Raw genomic sequence first — 21,050 nt, forward strand, 5'->3', positions numbered from 1 at the left:
GAATACTAAAAAATAATACAATTGAGCACAATAAGTGTTCTTGAAAGAAAAAATGAATATTGAATGAAATAGGCTTGAAATTGCTCAAATTTAAGGTTTGATGTTTTCTCTTTGATTCTCTAGCTTTTCTTCTTAATTTTTGTTGATCAATGGCTTCTAAGACAAGAGATAACAACAAAAAATAACAACCAAAGAATATTAATAGCTTTCCTGCATTTCCCCAAATTATATTATCTTTTTGCCATAACTGCGTTGCAGTTTCCAAGACCAAATGAGTATGAACAAAACGAGAGTCACTCCGATAGACACCCAGAACATTACCAACCATTTCGGCATTGCCTTCGGATATAAGTCTGACAGAACGGGATATGAATATCATTAATCATTAGCTTAAAGAACTTACAAAACAATTAAGATAATTCCAACAGACTTTGTTGTATTGGATTTTGGGGCATACCATGCCCAAACTTGAATGAGAAGCTCAACAATGCAAATTGCTAGGGAAAGCCAACAAAATGCTCCAACCTTTTTCACTGGTTTTCTGAAATAATAATTAAATAAATAACTGAACAAAAAAATTATCATTGAGTTATCAGCATTTGCATCCAAATCAAATGGAGAAAGGGTACCGGTCTTGGAGGTAGGAGTTGTACTCGCGAATTGTTGGTATTGCTATTAGCCACCACAAGATCAACCTATACACAATCACGGGGTTTCGAGGAGGAATCCACAAAAAAAACTTCAGAAAGAATGTATTAAGTTCTACCGTCAGAAACGCGATGCAAAGGCTGAGAACTTGAATAAATCGCATTGGACCAAGCAACGGGTGCCATTCATCTTTGTCCCACTGCGCTGGCGTGAATTGTCCTAAAGTTCGCTTAACCTGGAAACAGAAAAGTGCATGTAAGGAAAATATGAGAAGGATAAGGTATTAGAGAAGACATATTTATAAGGAAAAAAAAGGGACCCTATTTCCTCGTTCAAACAAACTAAGGTTTAAAAATTGCAGTAATTTTCACTTTTTGAGTAAAAACGCAGCAAGTAACATACTTTTGCCCATGATGTTCGGCTGCCGACTTATACCAACCCACTCGTATGTTTTCCCATCAAAGTACCTAACAGTATGCATTCAAGACCATATACCTACAGCAAAGCAAATATGCTGTCAAGAATGTCGAAGAATCATCATCGCATTATTTCCAAACAAGAAATTAATAAAACAAAAAGTGAAACAACACAGATTTAGCACTTGAGATCACAATTGTCGTAACCGGTTTTCGCACGGGCACGAAATCTTTACTTGGCGGGAAAAGTGATGTGTGAATAAATGGTTTTTTTAAAATGTTTTGGGAGTCGCCATCGGCCTTTTGGATTAGGTAGGTCGAATACCTAAAAATTATCTTTTAAAAGAGTTTTTAAGAAAACATCAGTTAAAAGATAAAATGGTATGCGTTTTAACCAAAAATTCGTTCTTTTTAATAATAAAAAGGGATTCGTGGTCGATTACGTTTGGGGAAAGATTAGCACCCCACAACGCCCAAAATTGATACTTATTAATTATAAATTGTCTCTATTATTAGAAATTTAAATATTCAAAGATGTATTTAATTTATAATCCTATTATTTCAAAATAATTTTATTTTTATAAATAAGATATTTATTTATTTAGAAATACCAAAAAATACTTCTAGGTGCTTTAAGACAACTCTTTTCTTAGTATTAAAAAATAAATAAATATTAATAAAATATTTATCTAAAAATAAAAAATAGATTAATATATATAATTTATAAAAGTAAAATATTTATTTATTTAAAAATATCAGAAAATGAATATCTAGTTGCTTTAAGACTGCCCTTTCTTAATATTGAAAAATAAATATATATTAAAATATTATTTTTTAAAAGTAATTTATAAAATTAAATTTATAAATAGAATTTTAATAAAAAACAAATAAAATAAATAAATGAATATGACTAAATAATAATAATAACAATAACGATTAAAGTAATAATTTAAACATATTGAAATTGAAATGATAATAATATAAATTAAATTGCAATTAAACATATAAATAAATAAAACAATGACAAAATCAATAAAACTAAAATTATAGGATTAAACTATAAGATATATAAATTAATAGACAAAATGGAAAAAAATAGTGACAAATATATAAAATATAAAACCTAAAGATCCTAATTTGAATTATTAAAAAAGATATGTACTAACAGTGTAATTTAGCCTCAATATTAATTATCAGAGTTAAAATAAATTTTATTAAAATTACCAGGGACTAAATAAAGTATTTACCATAAATATGTAAGTATAATAATAGTGACTAAATTATAAATTAAATAAAACTATAAAGCTGAATTGAAATAATTAGAAGTTGATTTTAGTAACTGAAATAGAAAGTTACAAAACTAGGATGGCTACACGCGTGATTCTTCCCAGATGGAAATTACACAGAAGTCCCTCCCCAAAACAATATAGTTTTGAGGAGGGTATAAATAGACCTTAAATAGCCTAAAATTCCCAAAATTCCTCATTTCTTCATTTTGCTTCTCTCTCTAAAGAGAGAGAAGCTCTCACTTCTCTCTAAACTTAGCCACCGGTCGGCAACCACCGGTCACCGATCGGTTATCGTCGATCACTATTCTAACCACCGTCGGTCACTATTTCGACCATCGAGCACTATACACGGTGGCCGGAAAATATAAAAATACCCCCAAATCGTAGATCGAAACACCCTAAAGCCGAATCCGACCTCCGTTTTTCCTAAAAACTCCTAGAATTTTCTAGATCTAAATTTATACCTTCGATATTTTAGTTTTCCGATGACTGTGGTAAGCTCTCTCATTCTTTTTCCTTTCGATTTTTTACTGCTGGTGGTAGATTGGTTCTCTTGCTTGTTTTTTTTTTCTTATTTGCATGTTAAATGGCCTTTTATAGGCCTTCAAAACACTGTTTGTTCGGTGAGTCACCGGATCTACGATGGTGACTCACCTTAGCTTCAATATGTGTGCGGCCGTATTCAACTCTTCTGGAATCTTCGTTGCAGCTGTGGTAATGTGGCAACAACTGATTGGGGAACATGACGGCGGAGCAATTGGAGTAGAGGCGGCAGAGAAGTTTGAGTAAAGGCGGTGGAGAAGATGCTAAAATTTCTAGATGGGTGTTAGGTCGGGTCTAGATCTGGGCCTCCGGGTTCTGGATCTGGGCCTCCAAGTTCTAGATCTGGGCCTCATTTGTAATTTGGGCTCTGGATTATTGTATTTGGCCTGTAATAATAATATTATTTATAATAATAATAATAATAACAATAATAATAATATTTATAAAAATAATTATAACAATAATAATATTTATAAAAATAATTATAATAATAATAAAATGAAAAAAATTAGTGTCTACAGTTGCCCCTCTTTGCTCATTCTTGTGTTAATAAGAATAAAGTAAAGACGAAAAAGACAATTTTTTCATTTGGCTTCTTTTGAGTTGGATGGAAATGTTGAAAACATTCTGCCCAGAGGTCTTATGAATGGCCCTGAGGTCTTATCATCTTGCACTGTAGGTCTTACAGATGACCCGAAGGTTTAAGATAAAAAAACTTTGAAAATCAGTTTCTTAAAATCTCATTTGAAAACATCCTGCACTGAAGGTTTTACGGATGACCCGAAGGCTTTTTGAAAACATCATGCACTGAAAGTCTTACGGATGATCCGAAGGTTTTGAAAACATCATGCACTGAAGGGCTTACAGATGACCCGAAGGTTTTGAAAACATCATGCACTGTAGGGCTTACAGATGACCCGAAAGTTTTAAAACTATCAAAAAGCTCCTGAAGGCTTTTTGAAAACATCCTGCACTGAAGGGCTTACAGATGACCCGAAGGTTTTGAAAACATCATGCACTAAAGGGCTTACAGATGACCCGAAGGTTTTGAAAATATCAAAAAGCTCCCGAAGGCTTTTTGAAAACATCTTGTACTGAAGGGCTTACAGATGACCCGAAGGTTTTGAAAATATCAAAAAGCTCTTGAAGGCTTTTTGAAAACATCCTGTGCTGAAGGGCTTACAGATGACCCGAAGGCTTTGAAAACATCAAAAAGCTCCCGAAGGCTTTTTGAAAACATCCTGTGCTGGAGGGCTTACAGATGTGGGAAATAGTTTACTAAGTAAGAAACTTTGAAAATTGTTTTCTTACTATTTCAACAATTTCATTTTCAGAAAATATTAAATGAGAAACTTTGGAAATCATTTTCTCATTATTTTTCAAAATAACATGTTGATTGGGTATCATGCCCCAATCTCAAGATAATGCTCATTCTTGTGGATTGCATCCATCTCTTCTTCAGATATTTGTGTGATTTCTGTATTTGAGGTTTTGAATTCTACCTTCTTGTAAGGAATTTTTCATCATGAATCTTCTTTTTTCATATGAAGATCTGTAAAACTTCATATTTAAATGCAATCAAATGTATCAATGTAATGCATTGTCTATTGTGCAAATGATGTTCTTATGAATGCATGAATATTGATGCAATCTTCATTTGACTTCAAAGTGGTGAACTCGATCTTTCTTCACTCGATCATTTATTACCTGGGTTACATTCAGATATTAGTGTAGCAACTTATGCTATATTTCTGAAGAACTATTTGATCAACTGGTATCTTTGTGTCTTCTTTGCTTAATTTAAGTTTCAGAAGAAATGTTTCATTTATGGAACTCTTGCCGTAGTCAAAATTATGACCTTGATGCCCCATTTTGTCTTTGATAACATCGACTTTCTTAGTATGGACTTGTGTAGAAATCCAATAAGGCTTTAATCTTTGAAAAGAGAATCTATTATATTTGAAGAGAGAATCTACCATATTTGAAGAGAGAATCTATCATCTTTGAAGAATGTAGATGTAGATATACCAAACTCAACAGAGAGTAATTAGGAGAGTAGAATATGTTTTGATTTAACTCTTGAAACATACCACAAGAAGGATTTATCCTAATTCCTTTCATGTCTCCACATCAAATTGGATCTCGAACAAAGCCATTCAGACCAAATCATGTTGAGATGTTTAACAACAATATATCGTTCAACCTTAATTGGCTCCACTAGTTTCTTGTTGTTGAAGTTTTAGTTCCCTTCTGTGGAAAGAAATCTTCATCATATCTCACTTTTGACTTTGGGGTTGAAGAAGTCAAACTTTATTTCAGATCAATAAATGAAAACACCATATGATAGCAACATTGGTTCAGCACCATAATCACTGGTTCGTAAAACATTTGACAATACATTCATCCTTTCTCGTGGTTTCTGCACAGATGTTCGTAAAACATTTGATAACATAATCATCCTTTCTTGTGGCTTCTGGCCAGATGTTCGTAAAGCATTTAACAATATATTCATCCTTTCTTGTGGCTTCTAGCCAGATGTTCGTAAAGCATTTGATAACACGTTCATCATTTTCTGTGGTTTCTGCACAGATTTTCGTAAAGCATTTGACAACACATTCATCATTTTCTGTGGTTTCTGCACAAATTTCTGATCAATGAAGTTCTTTTCACAATATTCAAAGCTTTTATATGATGTCACACGACCATTTGAGAACAAAACTCAGGGGGAATACAAGTGAGATGTTGGTGTGTTTCATGACAAAAAAGTGGGTCAAACTCACAAAATATGCTAGTGCCGAGTTGAATAAGAGATATCAACTGATCTTGATATCATCTTGAGCAAGTGTGATACCGATCACGTTTTCTTCCGTAATGAGTTTTAGGAAGTAGAAACACATCAACTACAAGAGCCATGTACAGAAAGAGGTCCATGGAATTCTTGTTGATGTGGATGAAACGCACATGATAAAACCCAATAGATTAAAACTCAATTCATCTTGACTGGCAATGATAACTCCAGTAACAACGAGAATAAGGGTAATATATATAAGTCAAGCCTCCCTCTTCAATGTCATCAAGTAAGAAAAACTGATGTGAAAAATAATTTTGTGGCCTCAACAACATGATTGAAACTAATTGTCAAGAATCTAAAAAAAATATTTCCAATCATCTCTGACACACAGAATTCAAACCCGAGATTTTGAGGAACTGAACCCTGGATCGAGTAGTCTGCATGGGGACCATCTTTATCCATGCAACTGTGATGTAGCTTAACAAAGAATACGTTGTCGTGTGACACATGGTTAAGAAGATTGAGTATTTGAAACCATACTTGCTGAGTAGATATTTGTTCAATAATATGACCATAATGTAACTGTCTGATAAACAAAACAATTATGTATAGTCAGCTCGACTGTCACTGTTTCACCATTTTCATTCTTCATATCTTTCTGTCTCATTGGAAATATTTGCTTAAGTCAATAATCTTTCCCCAAGATGATATGGGTCTTCAACATGCCCTAACATTTGCTAATATAGACGTTCCAAATGCACCAATATTCCTGATTCTGATTAAAAGGGCATGCCCCAGCATTTGCTGATACAAATGTTCAAAATGAGTCAATATTCTTGATTCTGATTGAAATGGGCTTTCAGCATGCCACATCATTTGCTTTTGTTAATATGAACCTTCAAAATGCCCCACATGGATCCGTCTAAAGTAACCTTTAAAATGCCCCAACATTTGCTAATACAGATGTTAAAAGTGTGATCAACATTACTTCTTGCTGAGATGAGCCTCCAAGAATGCCCAAATATTCAAATTACTATGAGCCTTCAAAATACCCCACCATTCTATTTCTGGTTGAAATGGGCTTTCAAGATGTCCCGCATGGATCTGTCTAAATTGAGCCTTCAAAATGCGCCCAACCTTTTAAACTGTAAGGCTTACTTTCAATGTTTGTTTGATTTTAATATCATGATCTCCACGAGGTCTAATTTTGACAATGCACTGTGGTGGGTACTTGTGGCTTTATTCGCGCCCCAAATCTATTTATTTTGAATACCCTCATTCTGGTGTCATTAAACAGCAGTTGTCAAGTAACTTGAGAAATTCTCTTCATGTTGTCACAAACTTAAAAAGTAATCACTCCTTTTGATAGAAATGTCTTAGATATGTTCCTCTTTTAAATGAGTGATGATCTTCTGGATATGGAGGGATCTTGTCAAACAGAGTGGTATAAATCGCTTGGTAATTCATTCCAGGCCGATACAGTGAACCCTATTTTCAGTGAAGGTTTTTTCTGGAATATACTTTTCCATGATTATGAAGCAATCTTTCAGGATGATTTCACAGATATTGATAGTTCTTCTGATACTGAGGAAATCCTGAATTCTGATTCTGATGAGGAGAATAAACTGTTATGCTTGATGAAAATGGGGTACTCAAAGGCTGAGGCTTTAATAGCCATGTAGAGATGTGGTCTGTATTCATCAATCACAGAGTTGAAAGATTTTATATGTGCTGCTCAAATGGCTAAGGCTGCTGACACACTTCTTCTGGTAGAAGGTAGGAAACCATTATGCAATGACCCCAATTTCAAGAAAAGGTAAAACTCGGGCTATGATCTTTGAAAAGGAAGAAGCATAGGAAGCTTGAAAAGAAGCTTCTTAATGAAGACGATTATGTAGTTCATCTTCCAAATCCAATGATTGGTTTTGGGGTTACTACCGAATCAGATCAGATAACTCAAAGAACACTTCCAGAAGATCCTATTGGGCCTCCTTATTTCTACTAAGAGAACGTGGCACTTGCTCCAGATGGTGCTTGGACCGAAATGTCACGGTACTTATACGATGTAGAGCCAGAATTTGTAGATTCGAAGTATCTTTGTGCTACTGCGCTGAAAAGGGACTATATTCATAATCTACCAATTGAGAACATATTTCCTCTTATTTCGCTTCCTCCACGCACAATACATGATTTTTTTCATTGATAAAAATGATGGCCTTCTTGGGATCCAAAAACAAAGTTGAACTGTTTACAAACATGTATAGGAAGTGCCAAATTGATAGAAATGATCCTTAAGGCTCTTGAAGCTATGACGATGAGCCACCTTCGAGTGTCCAGAAATATGTTCTTGATGAGTGCCGAAAATGGAATCTGGTATGGATTGGAAGGAATAAAGTTGTTCCTCTTGAACTTGCTGAGGTAGAAATGATTACATGTTTCCCTAAAAACCATATATGATGAGGAGGATATGTTAGAGACATGTTTCCCGGTGATATCAATGTCCTGACTCTTTTCTCTAGGATCAGTGATGCAAAGGTTGCCTTCTAATGTATTGGCATACCTTTGAAAGTAGATGTGCAAGAAATGAATGATGATCGGTTGGAGCAATTGATGAGATGTGTTGATTCGACCTTGTTGTTGGTGGCATCCAGTGTAACAACTTTACCGGAAGAAATAAACATCATCAGGATGAACTAGAATATTTTTGTTGGTGCATTTCCTTGCAATGATTGCTATAGTGATTGTCTCTTCTGCTGCTTCAAGATACACACCTACATATCACACTCTTCCCAAACCATGGAAAGGTTTAGTTGATAGTAAAACTGGTTATCTTTACTTTTAGAATCTTGTAAACAATGTTACTCAATATGAAAGGCATACAAGTGTAGAATCTGTTCCAATGTCTTATTCTGTGTATATAAGTTCTCAATTTCAAGTTCAACAATCTTCTGAAGGATATAATGGATATAATCCTGACAAAGAAAATGATCGGCATGGAAGAAGTAACAATGATGTGTCATGACTTGAGCCAGTATCACGGTATAACCAGAGTGCAATTAGGGGACTTGTTCATTCCCATAATACACCTTAATGGGACTTATAGATCTATGATTGGAGGATCTGCTAGGGACATGGATTGATGGTGAAAAATACCTTTCTTGATGAATTGCTTAATAATGTCACAGGAGAGCGTCACAAGTTCAATTCTCCAGATTTTCTAGACTATCAGACCCATTGCCTTCAAGAATGTGAAATCCTTCATTTTTTGGCATCACTTTCTTTTTCTACAATAGAAGTAGAATAGGCAATAATTTACTTTAGAGACCTTCCTCATTTGAGACTGTCCTGTTTGAAAATGTTTTTTTCTCCTTTCTTTATTGAAGAATGACAGAATTTTGTAAAGTATTGCCCTTTATAGGTTCACAATAGAATTAAATCATAAGACATGAAATTAATGAATATCAAATAAATCAACTACTCTTTTAAATCATTCAAAAATCATAGTCCTATGGCAAGTGTCAAAATTATTGACTGATTTAAGGTGGAGGTTGATTATAGTAAAGTGAGGTCTCTCAGGTTAGTCCAACACATATGTCTCTTTGGGTTTCCATTAACTTGAAGAAATGATTGTTATGCTTATCTGGTAGAGATACTTCTCGTTGTTATGCTCATCTCGTAGAGATACTTCTTATTTCCAAACTTTCAGGAACATCTTTGGGATGTGTGGTGCTTCATTAAGAGCTTAAGATCGTCTCTTATGTCGTTGTTGCACCATTTAATATTCGAGCCACCTTTTCAGGTTTTCAACTCGAATCCTCCTATGGTTTTAAGATGTTATTCAAAATTTACATCTTGAACCCCCTTTTATCATTTTTCATATCATGCATTAAAGATTTTAAAAACCAATTTTTGCAAATAAAAATCAATCTTAAGAGGCGGAATGAATTATGAAGATATTCTCTTTTAATTAGATGCCTTCAATCTTGCTTTGCTTGACTTGGATCTGCTTTGCTGGGGATTTTTCCATAAGATTCATTCATCTCCAGTATTTCTTGCGCTTCTTGTTGAATATGAATCTTTGAACCAATTGTACTTGATCAACCTTGTAACTTGAGGCTCTATGAGTCGCCTATTTTGATTCAATTTTTTCATTTTTCCTTTTTTTTCTTCAAGTATAATATTTCTTGACAGAATCTGAGTTTATTTGGTTTCTCAGAACTTTCCCATCCATTTCTGCCAAAATCAATGCTTCTCCAGAAAAGGCTCATTTTTTACAACATATGACCCTTTCTAATTAGGCATCCATTTCCCATGGAAATCTTTATGTATAGGCAAGATCTTTTTTTTTAAACTAGATCACCCTCTTGGAACTCTCACGTATGTACTTTCTTGTTGTGATCTTTCATTATCCGTTTCTGATACATCTACCCATGGTAAATAGCTTTCAATATCTTCTCATCAATAAGGTTTAATTGATAAAATCGAGATTGGATCTCTTCAACCTCCTCCAATTTTACCTCCTTCAATATACAAAGAAGTGGGATCTCAACTTAAATCGGTAAAACTGAATAATAAGGTATTGCCCTAGTGATGTTCGAACAGTATTTCGATATGCATATAAGGCAAAATGTAGCTTCTCGTGCCAATCCTTGTAAGTTTCAGTGGTCTTTGTAATGATCCTCTTAACGTTCTTATTTTCTCCTTCAAATGCCCCATTCATCTTTGGGCGATATGTCAATGAGATTGCATGCTTAAACTGTGCACAAAGTTCAGTCGTCTCATACATAGAAGTCTTTGTAAAAAGAGGTATCTCCAGGGGGATGAATATTCAAGATTAACTTTCATTTACATGAAAACAATGTAATTAATGCATGATATATTTATTTAAATCAATCCTTTTTTTTTCTTTGAGTATGCCCTAATCACTCGAAATTATCATTGATCCATAATGCCTCATCTCATCTCTTCTTGCAGGAAAATTCACGGATAATTTGAAAGTTTGGTTCTTTTGAAGTTTTTGGTTTATGATGGTTTTGTATTTGGAAGGACAAAAGTGTGACTTATGAAGTCATGTATATGGTGGAAGGTAGTATCATAAACCAGTAAACATCTGGAGTTGGTTTCTCAAAAGTAGGTAGAGACATTTCTTCAGAGTCTCAAATAATTGTAATGTTAGGATTTGGTTTTGGTAAGGGTTAAGTAATTGGCGTTGGATGGGATATGGAAGATATAATTTTACCACTTGCCAAAGATCTATAATTCTTGAAAAATTAAATGAATATTTAATCTACTTGATACTCAAGAATTTCAAGATTAAACTTAATTCCTTGTTCATAACCATAAAAGAAACAAAAAATTATTTATTGTACAAAAGGCGGAGAAAAGGAACAAAAAACAAGTTCAAACAAGATGCTGAAAATGAAAGGTACTACAGTGGTAGATATCAACTTCCACTTGTTTATTTATCATGCCTCATTATAATATTGGGTGTGTAATAGGACTAAGGTTTTTGTCCTCATTTGCCCCCCATTTCTTGATCATCTTTTGTGTCAACTTCTTTGGATAAACCCTCAAATGCACAAATCTTTGCTTATTCCTAATCAGTCTCTATCATCATCTTTTTCTTCCCCGAGTGGAAATTGGGCTCAATTTTATATTCAGAACAACTTCCTTTGGTGATGACAGTTTTGTTCTGATTCTGAATGTATCTTGCAGCTGTGATTGGAGTAGTATTCACCAGACTCTTTATATTGCCCACTGCTTCACTTGTCCTCAGAAAATCTGATATAAATGTTTGGGGTTTTTTTAGAGTTACATTTTTCCCATTCATTATTAAACCTATGGGTCAGTCTCGAATTACCTCTCTTTTCATTTCTTTCTCATTTTTTAGCATCAGAGAAGTATCAGGAGTTGAATATGTCATAAATACTTCATATTCCTTAATTTTGCCCTTTTTCTTTTCAATAACTTCTGCTGTATGATCTTCATTTACCTTGACCTTGTTAACTTTATTTTGGGGTTTGAATCCCAATTGTTTGATCAAAATAGACTGACTGTTAACATCCACTTTTATGATTTTATGAACTAAAAGGTCTTGAACTTGTCATTTGAAGTTACCTCAATTCTCGATGGAAATAAACAGTAGGATGCAAAGGACATGGGACTAGTTCCACCTGGTAAAAACATGTAGACTTCGCTTGGTTAAGTGGAAAGAAAATTGAAAGGATGGAAAACTAGAGCATAAAGATAGAAAGATGGAAAATATATATATTTTTCTTTCCATGGTGGGTAAGAAGAACGGAAAAATTGAAAGAAAAGTAATTTTATTCCCATTCATTGCTTGGTAGAGTTGAAAAATGAGAGAAAATAAAAGAAGGCTCTTGAAAAATATATAATTTTGAACTAACTTACATCTCTTTCACATTTTCTTTCCTATATATCATTCAATTTGGAATGATTTGTTTTACACGAGGATGAAAAATGATCATCCTCTCATTTTGTTGCCTCTCGCTTCTCTTCCCTACCAAGCAAACTCAAAATGTATTTTCTTGCCACTTCTCCACTCCCTCCTTCCCTCCTTCCACTTTTCCACTCAACCAAGCACACACTTAGAATTCTCTATCATATGAAGCTACATTCATGATAAATGAAAGTAAAATGTACAATTTCATAGGGATGAAATTAGCCAAATAGATAATATAAAGAATGCTTTCCTAAAGTACAGTCAGTCACTTTCACTAAGAAAAATGGGGGGAAGGTAGAAGCCACAGAAAACCAAGAAATAACCTTTAGTTAACAAATGTTTCACGAGTCATGCTCATGCGTACATGTAACAGAAACAAGCTCCACAACAAGGACCCTCAGAAAACCATAAGGTTGGTGAAAACCAAAGATTGACAGCCCATTGTAACAAAAACATGAGTACAAATACAAAGAAGAGGAAACAACATAAAATATGTATGCTAACCTAACAAGGGGAATAACTGCACAATTTATGGTTGAAATGCAGCTAAGAAAAAGTAAATATTAAGCAGAGTACTCACACAAGAAAACATGCACCAACAAATAATAATGAAATAGTACGAGGCTTATATGCCCACGCAGTCCATGGATCTAGTTCATCTATGGAATCTGTATCCCCATTTGATTGGACAAGATGATCCTTTGTCCTCGCTCTCCTATGAACATTAGGTTCCATACGCACTCAGTGTTTCAAATATACACTGCGGAACAACAATAGAAGTACTTGAGAATATCAAAACATGATAATCTTACAAATAAGAGTAAGATAAAATCTAACCTAAATAAAGTTACACTTGCAAAAACAGCAGAACTACAGAAAATACTAAAGAAAGAGTGTGGAAACAGCATGTATGAATACAAAAAACAATAAATTCATTAACTGAAGTTAACCAACTTTATGGGGAAAGAGGAGGATAAACTTAAAAGAAAAAAGAAAGAAAAGAAAGAGATGAAAAACTCTTATCATCATATATATCACCAAATGAGATACTTATCTATCTTTTTTACTGTTAAAAGGAACAAGACTTCGGGAATGATTTCAGTTAAGTTAGATACCAAGATATAATTCAACATTCAGCAAATTACCAAGGATATACATCTCTCGCTCTCTCTAGAAACATGTAGGGGGTGTTTCACAAAAGTAGATTTTAAGCTACTTCTTAATGATAAGGTTTCTTAAAGACAGTGGTTACCTCTCTGTTAACTCATGCAGTTTGTGAGAATGTACAGCTACAGTGTAAGTCACATGTCAACCAAAAGAATTACATCCTTTTCATGCATACATCTTTCTTCATATTGATGAAAACTTAAATAAACCGACCACACGCCATTGGCAATTTGTGGGGTCTTTTTTCTTTGTCATCTTAACTTCAGGGGAAAATTTGGTAACTACAAAGCTATAAGCATTGTAGTGGAGACATGGAACTAAATTAGAAACATTTCTGGATCAAGTCATAACCCATAAGAGCAATCTAAAGTTTGGCAAAATCTCTTTAAAACAAAATAATTGTTACTAACCAGGCATCTATGTCTTGGAAAACTTAAAGTGCAAACAAAAAATGAACCCCATAACAAAGCAAACAGCTTCACCAAGACAAATTCTTTCAACTTTAAAAAGCAAAAGCTGTCATAACCATTTTTTTGTAAAACAATTAAATATTATTTTAAAAAACGATTACGACTTTATTTTGGAAAAATTGGTGATTTTGAACGGATTTGAATAAAATTTAAAAGAGTCGCCATCGACCTTTGGGTTAGGTAGGTCAAATACCTAAAACGTCTTTTAAAAACAATTTTTAAGAAAAATAATTTTATAAGACAAACATTTGGTCTACGTTACCAAAGATTCATTTAAAACAGGTTCGGGAGTCGGTTACGTGTGGGGAAGGGTAAGCACCCCACAACGCCCAAAATTGGTACTATGTAGCTTACACATCGTCGTAAATGGTGGAAATTACAATTTGAGTATGAAGTAAAAATATGATCTAATTATTGAATATTAGTTAAAATAATAGAAATACTTCACTTGGTAAGAAATCTCGAGATTTGCAATCCTCCAACGGGAAAGCTATCTCATCTATTTCTCATCTATAAAGTATATCCTATCTTTGAATTACCACTAAATAATATCATCATGAGTAAAAAATAAAATATGCTTAATTTATGTATCGTTAATATCAACATAACACCCATTAATACAATAAAAATTATGAAAATAGAATAATAAATAAATTATGATCTATTTATTGAATATTAGTTAAAATAAAAAAATCCTTTTATCGATAAGAAATCCCGAGATTTGCAATCCTCCGCCGGGAAAGCTACCTCGTCTATTTCTTATTTGTAAAGGATTTTTTCTCTTTAAATTAAAAGACAATGACGAAAATTGACATAAAATACATCACATTATACCTTTCCAAAACATACATCCCTCATATTAAGATCCAACAAAGAAATAATAATAAAGATTAAAATTTAAATATTAAACTATATGACCATCAAATAAATTAATCAAAAAATAAAAACAATAAAAATAATTTCTATAAGCTTGTAAAAGGAAGAATTTGCATTTTTTATTTATTCAGTTTGAACGTCGTATCAGATTGTACCACTTCGATCAAGTGATACTTTCCACGCCCGTTCTATAAATATGTGTTCTTGAAAATAAAATCAAATATAATGAAAATAAATACAATTGGAAATATAAACATTTACGTTAAATTATATTAAATACATTACTTACATAATACAAATAACCATAGAATATGTAAAATACATTCATACATAAATAATTAAAATAAAACTAAGTTAACATTACAAACCAAAATACAAACCAAATAAGCACATATGATAATTTCAGGGACCAAAATACAAATACAGAAATTTAAAGGGCTACAATCGAAGAAACATAAGTTAAATAACTAAACTGAAATTACACAAAAACACGAAGGATAAAACAGATATTTAAACCAAATGCCAAAACAGTGACTAAAACAGAAGATGCATAAATCTGAGGGCCAAATTCGAACATCAGCTAAAATTACACAACACGAGCAAATAAGGACTAAAACGAAACATGCATACAATAATATGGCCAAATTCGAAATCTAATAAAAATGTAATAACAAACAGATAAGGACTAAAATATAATGACAGTAAAATAAACAGGCATTAATCGATATTTACCCAAATATGAGAGTAGTGATCAAGATAAAAATTTCATAAATGAAGGGTTCAATGTCTAAACTTTCAGAAATATTAACAAACCAGTCCAGTGACCAAAATGAAGAAAAACATAAATCACATGTCCAAATCCGAAGATCATAAAACCTACATAATACATAAACTAGTGATTTAAATAAAACAAAATGAAACTATAGGCTCGAAATAAGATTGCATGGATTTCTTTTAGTGACCAGATTGCAACCCTTACAAAAGCTTGAGGGACCTAAACTGTTGTTTACCCATAAATGCTAAGGACACGCGTGCAAGATTACAGAGATAAGAGGACCAAATGGGCTATTAGCCCTTAATCCCATCACTCGGCCTCAAAACGACGCCGTTCGACGTCTGAAATATAACCCTTTTAAGGGTTATTATGAAACCCTAAAAATCATTTTCTAACCCCCCCCATTTCCTCAGCCGCTTCACTCGTCCCTCCCTCATAACAGAGAGCCGAAAAGGCTCTCAACCACCTTCCTTCTCAACCTTTCTCTCTAGCAACCGGAGAACCCAAAACTCCCCGGCCACCGTAGATCGGTGGCCATGGGGAGTAACCTCATCTCTCTCTACTAAAAACCTAAGCAAATCAAAAGCCCAAAGCCCACTGTACTCCAACCCTAACCAAACTAGAAGAGGAGAAGGCTTTACCTTCGGATACGGGGCTAGCTGGGATCGGAGAAGGTCACAACGGTGGTGGTTCGAGGAGGAGGTAAAACTCTTCTTTCCTCTCTCCTTTTTCTGTTTTTTTCTTTTGTTTTTTTTGTTTCCAATTTCTCTCTCTCTGGTTTCTTTTTTTGTTCTTTTATCTTTGCTTGCCTCTGGATTCCTGGTGAGATGATGATGATATCTAGGTAGCTAGGATTTGATTTCTCTGATTGGGTGAATAAAATCCAGATTTTTCGGGATTTTAGGGTGCTATTTTAATGGGTTTTTTTTTAGATTTGGGTAAGTTTAGGCCACTGTTATTTGATGGGGTTACTGTTCACGCAGGAGAGCAGTCGGCGGCGACGGGACACCTCGGCTTGGTGGCTCGGTGAAGATCAACGTGCGGCTGGGGATTGGAATCTGGCTTGAGCGGCGGCTGTGTAGTTAAGGGATTAGGGTTGAAACCCTAAATTGATTTAGGGTTTGAAACCCTAAACTGATTTAGGGTTTGAAACCCTAAACTGATTTAGGGTTTGAAACCTTAAACTGATTTAGGGTTTGAAACCCTAAACTGATTTAGGGTTTGAAACCCTAATCTGATGGGTTGTCGGGGACTGGGATTGGGCCAATGTAATCTGAATTGGGCTTAGGGTCTCTGGGCCAAATGGGCTTCGGGTTGTTGGGCCTCTGTAATCTGAATTGGGCTTAGGGACTAGGCCTGCAAAAATTGTAATAATAAATAATAATAAAATAATAAGATAACGATAATAATAATAATAATAATAACGGAAAAAAAAACCCGGACAAAAACGGGTATTTACAGCTGCCCCTCTTTGCACATTCTTGTGTTAACAAGAATAGGGCAAAGACGACAAGAAAACACGTTTTTTTGTCTGGTTCTCCTCTTTTTGGTTAAAAAATGGATAGTTTTGTTGGGGGGGACGACACTGCTCATACGCAATGAAGAGGTCTGGTCGTCTAAGAGTGACATGGCTCCTACGTGATGAGGAAATCTGGTCAGCTTTAGGAAGGGTGATAACTCGGTTCCTACGTGATGAGGACGGCTGGTTATCCTAATGTTGACACGGCTCTTACATGATGAAGAGATCTGGCCATCTAAAGGTGATAACACGGTTCCTACGTGATGAGGAAATCTGGTCAGCTTTAGGAAGGGTGATAACTCGGTTCCTACGTGATGAGGACGGCTGGTTATCCTAATGTTGACACGGCTCCTACGTGATGAGGAAGTCTGGTCACTTGATGTTGACTGATTCATTGCTTCAATAAGTCTTGAAGATCCTGTAAAAAATGGTCATATGCCATGATTTCATGTTATCAATATGCTCTAAGAATGATCTAAATGCATGTTTAAAGGGTTATGCTCAGTTCGTTCCTGGCATTGAGACTCCCTCATACTCTTTGATCGAAACATGCGATATTTATGCGTTTATCCATGCCTGGTTACTTTCTTGACCTCTCATTAAATATTCTTTGACTTTGTCCTTCTGATCTAACCCGAGAGAGTTTATCTTGCATCTTTGATTCTTTGGTCATTGATTGATTTTTCAGAGAAAATTCATTCAGAATGGACTCTCCTTGTTACATGCCTTTAAATTGGGACTTCTTTGCTTGGGAACAGTATGATTATGTTGAAACTGATTTCTTTGATTTAAACCCTCTTTTCCTCAATGATTTGTTTAATGACTGATGGGAGCGTGCCTTTGCATGTGTTCTGGTGAACACCTGTTTCAAAATCCCCATAATCTGACACTTTTCAGAGTAAAGCATAGTAACTGATGTTGTTATTGATTAGTAATTTGGTGAATATATGCGAGGACATTGAATCAAATTCAAAAATTTACTGAAGACAGATAATGAGAAAGTACAATCTTTTGGGACAAGAAAGCAAGTATATACAAAGAAAAACAATGGACAAATATAGTGAATATCAATGCTGAGTCCTTCTATTTCTTCACCCCAAATCTTTCTCGAAGGTTGACATGTGTTTCGAAGATTCAGATCGTACAAAAGATGTGTGAGCATGAGAGTCTTTCCCTAAACCGTTAGGCTTCCGAGGGAATTTACCATTTCAATTTATTCGAGCCGTCCATTACGGATTTTCAACTCGAATCCTCCTTTGGTTTCAAGATGCCCATTTTGGGTTTTCACCTTGAACCCTCCTTTATTTATTTTCTTCTTTTTTTTTCATTTTTCATTTTTCATTTCCTTTTTTTTTTTTTTTTTTTAGGTGTAATATCGTTTGACCGAATCTGAATTCACGGGATTAGGCAAATCTTCCCCATCCATTTCTGTTAACACCAAAGCTCCTCCTGAGAATGCCTTTTTACAACATAGGGACCTTCCCAGTTCGGCATCCACTTCCCTCGAAAGTCTTTTTGCATAGGTAAGATCTTTTTTAGTACCAAATCGCCTTCACGAAATTCTCGAGGTCTGACTTTCTTGTCATATGCTCGTATCATCCTTCTGGTACATTTGGCCATGGCAGATAGCTCTCAGCCTTTTCTCCTCAATCAAATTTAATTGATCAAACCTACTTTGTACCCAATCAGCCTCGTCTAGTTTCAACTCCATCAATACTCTCAAAGAAGGTATTTCCACCTCAATAGGTAAAACTGCTTCCATCCCATATACCAAAGAGAATGGTGTTGCCCCAGTAGATGTACGAACGGACGTGCGATAAGCAAGCAATGCAAAAGGTAATTTCTCATGCCAGTCTCTATATGTTTCAGTTGCTTTTGTGATGATCTTCTTGATGTTTTATTCGCTGCCTCTACTGCCCCATTCATTTTTGGGCGATAAGGAGCCGAATTGTGATGTTTGATCTTTAACTTTGTGCAAACTTCCTTCATTAAATCGTTGTTCAAATTCAATGCATTATCTGTGATGATCCTTTCAGGTGTTTCCATATCTACAAATGATTTCTCTTTTTAGAAATCTGCACACTGCTCCTTTTGTGACATTAGCATAAGAGGCAGCTTCAACCCATTTGGTGAAATAATCTATAGCCACTAAGATAAAACGATGTCCATTTGAGGCCTTCGGTGAAATTGCCCCAATGACATCGATGCCCCACATTGAAAATGGCCAAGGTGCGTTCATTACATGGAGTGGTGAAGGAGGAACATGTATTTGGTTATCATGAATCTGGCATTTATGACATCTTCGAGCAAATCTGATACAATCTCCTTCCATAGTGGACCAATAGTACCCAAACCTCATGATTTTTCTAACCATTGTGAATCCATTAGCATGTGTTCCACAAACTCCTTCATGGACTTCCTCAAGTATTTTCTTGGCCTCAATTCTATCCACACATCTCAAAAGCACCTGATCCTTGCCCTTTTATACAATATATCTCCATCAAGGACATACCCCATTGCTAATCTTCTTAAGGTTCGTTTATCATTCTCAGCTGCCTCCGCCGGGTAAGCCCGATACTTCACATATTGGAGAATATCATAATACCATGGGAGATTATCATCCTCTTCTTCCTCTATGTTGCAACAATGAGCTGGCATTTCTCTTATACTCATCCGAATAGGCATCATTCGAGATTGATCATCGGCCTTGAACATAGCTGCCAACGTAGCCAAGGCATCTGCCATTTGATTTTCTTCACGAGGAAGATAAGCAAAAGAAATTTCTTCAAACTCTTTGATCAACTCCATCACTAAGTTCTTGTATTCTATCAACTTGGAGTCTCGAGTCATCCATTCCCCGCGAAGCTGATAAATAACCAGAGCAGAATCGCCGAATACTTCTAGGCTTTTAACTTTGCGCTCAATTGCAGCTTGAATACCCAAGATACATGCTTCATACTCTGCCATATTGTTAGTGCATTCAAAGGCGAGCCTACTAGTACAAGGATAATGATCTCCCTCAGGTGAAACTAGTATTGCCCCAATTCCATGTCCCACAGCATTAGAAGCGCCATCGAAGTTCATTTTCCATGCTTCATTTTTCGAAGTATCTTCTTCAGTAACAAATATACTCATCAAGTCTTCATTCGGAAAATCAAATTTTACTGGCTCATAGTCTTCTAATGCTCTGCTTGCCAGGAAATCTGCAATAGCACTTCCTTTAATTGATTTCTGGTTCATGTAGACTATATCAAATTCGGACAACAACATTGCCATCTCGCCATCCTTCAGTTAGAGCCGTTGATTCCATCAGGTACTTTAATGGATCCAGTCTTGATATCAACCAGGTAGTATGATACAACAAATACTGTCTCAGCCTCTTAGTAGTCCATACTAAAGCACAACACAGCTTTTCAATAGAGGAATATCGAGTCTCACAGTCAGTGAATTTCTTACTGAGATAGTAAATAGCTCGTTCTCTTCTTCCAGTTTCGTCATGTTGGGCCAACACACATCCCATTGACTTCTCAAAGACAGTTAAATATAAAATCAATGGTTGTTTGGGATTGGTGGCATCAACAGGAGCAGTAATTAAGTAACTCTTAATTCTATCGAAGCATTCTTGGCAACTATCATCCCATTCTCCTGGGTTTTGCTTTCTCAGTAATCGGAATATTGGATCACATTTCTCGGTCAACTGAGAGATGAATCTGGCAATATAATTTAACCTTCCCAGAAAACCTCGTACTTCCTTTTGCGTTCTAGGGGGAGGTAATTCCAAAATTGCTTTGACTTTATCAGGATCTATCTCTATCCCATTCTCACTGACTACAAATCCCAATAACTTCCCTGAAGTAGCTCCAAATGTGCACTTGGCCGGGTTAAGCTTAAGCTGGTATTTCTTTAATCTTAGAAATAGTTTCTTTAAGACTTTTACATGTTCTTCTCCAGTTGGTGACTTGGCAATCATATCATCCACGTACACTTCTATATCCCTGTGCATCATATCGTGGAACAACGTAACCATGGCTCTTTGATATGTTGCCCCGGCGTTCTTAAGTCCAAAGGGCATCACCTTGTAGCAAAACGTACC

At 35.0% G+C, this 21,050-nt stretch overlaps 1 pseudogene; it reads right to left on the minus strand.

Moving 5' to 3' along the window:
- Positions 1 to 225: 225 nt before the first annotated feature.
- On the minus strand, positions 226 to 3,097 carry LOC120187648 (annotated as a pseudogene).
- Between the last annotated feature and the right edge of the window lie 17,953 nt (positions 3,098 to 21,050).

The sequence above is a fragment of the Hibiscus syriacus genome, unplaced genomic scaffold (assembly GCF_006381635.1).
Source record: "Hibiscus syriacus cultivar Baekdansim isolate YM2019G1 unplaced genomic scaffold, ASM638163v2 tig00113725_pilon, whole genome shotgun sequence".
Lineage (NCBI taxonomy): Eukaryota > Viridiplantae > Streptophyta > Magnoliopsida > Malvales > Malvaceae > Hibiscus > Hibiscus syriacus.